The following is a 6,771-nucleotide window of genomic DNA, read 5'->3' as shown; positions in this document are numbered from 1 at the left end:
CCAGATCGAACTCGGGGCTGTGCTCTGAGCCCGTGGCTGAATTTGTGCCCGAGTTGTGGGGAGTGGGAGGATGTCCTGGGTGCTGCAAGATGCAGGCATTGCCTCGAGATCCACGGGAATGGCACTGGGATGGCATCAGGCTTCCCAGGTGAAGCTGAGGGGGAGCTCTGCTGTCGTGGCCACACGAGGTGGGTGTTAATTTCTCACCCCTATCAGGAAGACTCTTCCTGGCCAGCCAAAACTTGGAGGAATGAAATCAGGGCTCTGTGATTTGCCATCTTCTGGGTTTAAATGGAAAATCCAGGTTTTGGCACTTCTGGCTTTGTTGAAATAAGTGAACACAGTTATCCTGGCCACAGTCCAGGTCAGGTAATTATATTCTTCCTACCTTAATGCCTCTGCAGCCCCTGTCTCCCCTGGATATGCTACACTCTTTAATTCCTGTCTGGAACTTGCTTATTAGGTTACAAAGTGGGGGTTTTTTTCCCCCTCTCAGTAGAATTTGTGCACAGAGCACCAGCCAGGCCCCAGCATTGTGCTGAGCTGCTAAAACAGGGAAAAGCTGCCCTAGATGTTTGACTGTGCCTGGTGTTGTCCTGGAGCATCTCTCCTGGCTCGTAAGGCTGTGGAGCTGGGAAGGTGGGTGACGTGGAAGATGAGGGGACATGTTGCAGTCCTGTTTGATTCAGTGGCTGCTGGAAACCTGCTTTTCTCCTCTGTCAGTTCCTGAGGCTGGTGGTGAGTGTGTTTGTGGGAGAAACTCAGGACTCGTGGGTGGTGTCTTATCTTCCTCTCCTGTCATTTCTTCAAAGATTTTGGAAGACTAACATACGTCCTTAATGGGGGGGAAAAGTCCTCCTGCCTTCAGGAATATTTGCCATGTCCAAACCTTGCTCATCAGGCAAAGCAGCCCTGCCTTGGTTTGAGGTCAAGCCCTGGGAGCCTCCATTTCCCTGCAGTGCCTGAGCTGGTTTGGAGTGCCTGGTTTCCCTGTTGGGAGCACAGCTGCTTGTGTGTGTTGGTGGCTCCTTGGCCTTTACATCTCCTGCAACTGATGCATTGAGTTGGGTTTTTTTTTTCCTTTTGAAAAGTATTTATAAAGTCTCCTTCTTTCCCTACCCTTTCAATCCCACTCTCCCTCTCCCGGCCTTGCTGAGCGGGTGAAAAGGTTGCTCAAGCAGTACTTGAGGACAGCATCCCGCAATTCCACGTCCTTCCTTCCTGTTCCCAGGCCCCTCCACTCTTCCCCGGCCCTCGAGGACAAGGAGGGTTTGAGGGACAGCAGGGGTGAGGATCAAAGCCCCTGAACCACTGTTTAAAACACAGAGTGCCCACTGCTCCTCTTGAGAGTCGCATCTGGCAGAGCCTCATTAACCTGCTTCCCCCTCCTACTCCTTTGCCCCTGAAAATCAACAAAGCCAAACATAACAAGTTGCCTTGCCTGAAGCAGCCTGAAGTGTGTGTGCTTAGTGTGAAAAAGCAAAGCCAAGCCATTGGCCAAAGCCCCTTTTCTGTGCAGGCCACTTCACATTTATTACACTCCAAGCCAGAGCTCTTTAAGCCCTGATGCTCTTTAGAGCTGAGCTCTTTAACTTTCTCCCTTCCTCCCCTTGCAGGCTCCTTTCTCCTCTTGTTCCGCTCCTTCCGCTCCCTCCGTTCCCTTTTGTCCTGTGAGAACGAGTCTTTTAATCCCCTTGTACTGCAGATTAAAGCTGTTACAGCCTCCCCAAGCTGACATTTTCTCAGAGAGGCTCACAGCCAGACCTTTATGAGAGCTCTCTGTCTGTCTGCTGCTGCCTTTCTTCTCGCCACACTAACCTCCATCCCTGACCTTTCCCTGAGGAGGGAAAGGCTCAGGAGTGCAATCCCATGTAGGCAGTGCCTGGGCTCAGCAGGGCTCGGGGTGCAGGAAATTAAGACCCATGGAAATTAAGAAGTAGATAAAGAGAGAAAGAAAAGACGATGGGAATTAAGAGAGAGAACCAAAGCAACATTCAGCGTGTTTGGAAACCAAATGCTGGGCTGGGGTCTGAGCTCATGAGTCAGCTTGTCTTTATGAGGAGCCAAACCATTAACCTGGGACCAATTTCCAGTATTCACCTTCCAGCACCTAAGGGAGCTCCCAAGAAGGCTGGAGAAGGACTTCTCACAAGGACATGTAGGGATAGAATAAGGGGGAATGGCCTTAAGCTGAAGGATAGAATTAGAGTAAATATTGGGAAGGAATTCTTCCGTGAGAGGGTGGGCAGGCCCTGGCACAGGGTGCCCAGAGCAGCTGTGGCTGCCCCTGGATCCCTGGCAGTGTCCAAGGCCAGGTTGGACACTGGGGCTTGGAGCAGCCTGGGACAGTGAGAGGTGTCCCTGCCCATGGCAGGGGGTGGGACTGAATGGGCTTTAAGGTCCCTTCCAACCCAAACCAGTCTGGGATTTTTTTTAGTAGCAGATTGGGGTTATCTGAAACCCAGACTCCAGTCTGCATTTGTTCCAAGAGCAGTGGACCCAGACACCCACAAGAACAGATGCTGTTTGTGAGCTTACAGGGAATGAAGTGACTTCTGCTCCTGGGGGCTGTGTCTGTGACAGCAGATCTCTTACTGTTTGTCACCAGATGAGTGTTCTCACCTCCGAGACTGCAGAGTGCATCGATGCACCAGTCCTCGTCTTGTGCACATCGTAAAACCACAAAGGATCAAGGTAACTTGCCTAAAAGTGTGCATTCTAATGGCAGAAACATCTTCCCTCTAGGTTTCTGTCTCGTCATCAGCCCTGCCACTGCAAGGTGTCCTACAAATGTCCCAGAGTTGTTGGCAAAGCACCAAGGAAGGTGAAAATCTGGTCCTGAGATGCATTTCCCAGAGAAATGGTGTAAAGTGACCCCAAACAGGCCTCCTTTCAGGTCTGTGTCCAATATACGAGGAGGCATTAGGGAAGGGGAGAGGTGTCTAACGCGCTTTTTGAGCAGGGAGGGGACAGGCTGGGTCCTCTCAGAGCTCCTGCGTGGACTTGGCCTGGTTCATCTGAGCCATCGTTTCACCCAGGTGTCGAATGGGGTTTGTACCTGACCCAGAGCTGTGCAAACATCCCGACACTGCCGTGCTCTGGGTGCTGAGCTGCCCCACCTAGCCTGAACCAGGGAAACCACACCATACCTGTGACAAGGGAGTGCATAAAGGTCGAGTTTGGTTCCTGTGAGACTTCACCTGCATCCGTTTACACCTGGATCATGTTTTACCTCCCTTGTGAAAGGACAGAGGTTTGTCTTATCTGTGAGAGCAGAGTCTCCTCCTGTCTGGGGTTAGCAGATGTTTGAAGGGTTGAGTCAACCAGATTTTGCTAAAATAGGTGGTGACCACATATAAATAATAGAGCAGAGAGATACGGATTCCCATCCCTGGAAGCTCAAGGCCAGGTTGGGACAGTGGAAGGTGTCCCTGCCCAAGGCAGGGGGTGGCACTGGATGAGCTTTGAGGTCCCTTCCACCCCAAACCATTGTGGGATCCTGTAAGAAGTTCCCCCACACTAACTGGCCACGACAGGCTGCGCTGACAGCCCAACTCGTGGCACTTGTGCTCTCCCATCCCATGGCCGAGCAAAGGCAGAGGCTTATGGGGGCAGCAGCAAAACTGCTTTCAAAGCCACGAATAAAAGAAGTGCAACTTTCCCTTTCTGGGAACTCATTTCGGGGCAGAAGTCCCCCGGCAGCCCAGCTTGCTGATAATGAAATCAAACCAGGAGCTTGCCCCTGGAGGGTCCGTACGTGTGAACCACTGCCGTGTCGAATCCGTATGAATCCTCCTCCAGGAAAGCCCCAGCCCTGTAATTACTGGTTTTCTAGCTAGCAGCCTTTTCTTTCTCTTTGTGTGGGCCCTCTCCCGCCTCCCTCTCCCTCCGTGAGTGCACAATAAGAGGATATTTGTAATGAAAATCACCGGGCAGGAGCGGAGAACAAAGCGGGGGCACTGGGTGGGGATATTGGAGGCACTGGGCTCCCACCTGCGGCCGGTCTGCTCTGTGCTGGGACAGCACGGTGGGCACGGCGGGCTGCGGAGCTCTTATTAACCTTGATCTGCAGAGAGGGCTCGAAGCCACGCTGGGCTCCGTTTCATAGCTACCCCAGCTCGCTCCCAAGCGTGCAGCCTTATGAAGGGACAGTCTCCCCAGCAACTCTAATGCGTTTTTGCACCGTGCCCTCTAATCTGAGGGAGAAATGTCACCGCCGTCACACCCCAGGCTGGCAGCTCCCAGCCCCGGCCGTTCTGGTGAGCACATATCCAGCTTCAGCCTTCTGGTTGCTGGGGTGAAAGGGCCTCTTCATCTCCACGGGGAGAGGCAGATGAATCCCTGCCTCCAACAAGGGACCTGCTTTCTTTTTTACGGACCACTCCCACCCCCCCATCCGCTTCAAGGGCTCTTTATTATGTCTTTTAATTCTCGCCTGCGAGTGGGAGGGAGCAATAAGGCGAGGGGGGAAAAGCCCTCACAGTGGGGAAAGGCCCCAGTCAGCAGTGTGTGAAAAGAGAAGGCAGCGTGGGGATTAAAAACGTCAACTTCATGGGAAGTGATTGATATTTAATAGCTTCACTTGATTGCTGTGGGGCTGTGACATGCACAGCGCCCCGAGGGCAGCTATGAGCCCTCGGAGAAATCCACTCGACTTCCACTAGAAGGACTAGAATTCCACTAAGCTGGGCTAGTGGAAAGTGTCCCTGCCCATGGCGGGGAGTTGGGAACAAGATCACCTTTAAGATCCCTTCCAACCCCAACCATTCTGGGATTCTGGGATAAGCAATGCCATTTCTGGGTGTCCCGGGCACTCTCGCAGTGCAGGATGGGGAGAAAGAGCCATGGGAGGTGAGCTGGGGTTACTTGAGGTCAGGTTGGCGGCTCAAGGGCTCATCCTCTCTGAGCCTGGCTGGCACAGGATGCAGGACACAAGTCCTGGCACAGCAAACAGAGCTGAGCTCCCCTCCCTGCGATGGCTGAGAGCTCTTGAGACTTGTTTACTGCAAAAATGCTGCTGAATGCTCTGTCTGCGAAGTATTCTCCAGTTTGCTCCTGTTTGCAGCCACTTTCAGAGCATTAGCTCTGGGTAATCTGCTCTCCTCAGCAGATGCTCTGGTGCTTATCTGCCTCCTGTACAATCAGAGCCACTGGAGGGATCTGTCTGTGCGACAGGAGCCTGTTCCTGCACCAAGCAGGGATTTCTGCAAGATTTTTATCTTGTTCCTGCACCAGCAGGGATTTCTGCAAGATTTTTATCTAATCAGGCCAACAAAAAGTCTTGGATTCCTCCCTCATCACGAGCATGCCCATGCTGCAAACACCAGCACCCAAACTGCACACTCATTTCTCACCCCGATTGCTTCCCATGCCCCCCTGGATGCAGCCTTGGGAGAGGAAGTCGCTGTTGGAACAAGCAGCTCTGAGAGGACAGAGATTGCTTCTCGTTGCTGCTTTTGTGACAAAGTGATGAAGACACTGGAGCTTTGCTGGCGTGGCTGCCAGGTGGTCCCCAGCACTGCACCTCATCACTCTCTCAAAAGCCAACGTGCCTGTATTGTACCAAGGCTCCCTGATGCCTTGAGGGGCCACCCAAAAACAGAGACTAGACAAGAATAAGGGAATAAAGGTAGGAATTTATTTGAAAGGCTTTCAAGGGGTACCCCTGGGGAGCCAGAGGGCACTGCCCACATGGACCCCAAGATGGACAACAGGTCATGAGTTCTTCACACTTTTGTAAGTTTGGTTCATTTGCATATCAGGGTTAATTCTCCAATTAAAGGTTCAGTTAATGATGTCGTTTCCCCAAGCTTGCCCCCCCTTTAGAGGCTTTGGTTTACACTTTTTGGGCCCAGGAGGGTCTGAGTGTCCTTGGAGAGCAGGCCCGGAGAGGCTTTGTTATGTCTGCCTGGCACGAGAGAGCAGAAGTGAACAGGCTACAAGAAACTCCAGAGTCACACACTAGACAATACAGGATTTGAAAAATATGAAAGTTAAAACCTAAGGCATCATCCCAACCCTCCATCAAGACCATGAAGCTTTTCCTTTCACCCACACAAGTGAATTCTATAAACTGGCTTCTCTGGCTGCCACTCTCAACACGCTTTCAAACACATCCTTGCATGTTCCAAGAGCTTTATCCCAGATTCATGTGCACCTCCAAAGCACCAGCTGAAAATCCCCCTCTCCTGTGAGGCAGGCACTGGCAGTGTTTTTTGGCGATATTCCTGCCAGCACCTGCCTGGAAAAGCAGGATGCATTCCTGTCCACCCCTTGGCTCTTCTGTCTCAAGGAAAACAGCGTCCAGGGAACAAACAGCCACAATGCACCACGATTCTTTTTTAAAGGCTGTTCTTGTCCCAGTGTGCTCCACTAACAAAAATAACCTGTTCCACCCCCCTCAGCGAGGTTCACCTGGAGCCCAGAAGCCTCTTTGGAACGGCGCGTACAAAAGTGCTTCACACAACAAGGCCTTGAAAATAACACTGGTCTCTTTTGATCACATTCCTCTCCACCCCAGGCTGACGATTCCCAAGCCAAGAATGTCACTAACTTCTCATATTTCTCCTGGTCATTTCTGTCCTGAAATTGGAATGCAGCCACAAGCAAAAGGGGGCTGAACGCCCTCATGTCAGAGATCCAGATTGGAGAGACATTATCTCACCCATAGTGGACAACAGCAAGGCTGGCACACCATCAGGCAGGATATTCCCTGGAAGGTTCAGTGCATGTGGCAAGGGACACAGCGAGGCTTAACTCCAGCGTGGAAGG

General features: G+C 52.0%; 1 long non-coding RNA gene across 1 annotated transcript in view; it reads left to right on the top strand.

Moving 5' to 3' along the window:
* The first annotated feature begins 2,281 nt into the window (after window positions 1–2,281).
* The window catches only part of LOC116455765, a 33,779-nt gene continuing 29,289 nt past the window's right edge, over window positions 2,282–6,771 (top strand). The window contains exon 1 of the long non-coding RNA XR_004244471.1: window positions 2,282–2,315. This is a non-coding gene — a long non-coding RNA (uncharacterized LOC116455765). The remainder of the gene's footprint in view (window positions 2,316–6,771) is intronic.

This window comes from Corvus moneduloides, chromosome 25 (assembly GCF_009650955.1).
Source record: "Corvus moneduloides isolate bCorMon1 chromosome 25, bCorMon1.pri, whole genome shotgun sequence".
Classification (NCBI taxonomy): Eukaryota; Metazoa; Chordata; class Aves; order Passeriformes; family Corvidae; genus Corvus; species Corvus moneduloides.
This window is presented reverse-complemented; position numbering and strand designations above follow the sequence as displayed.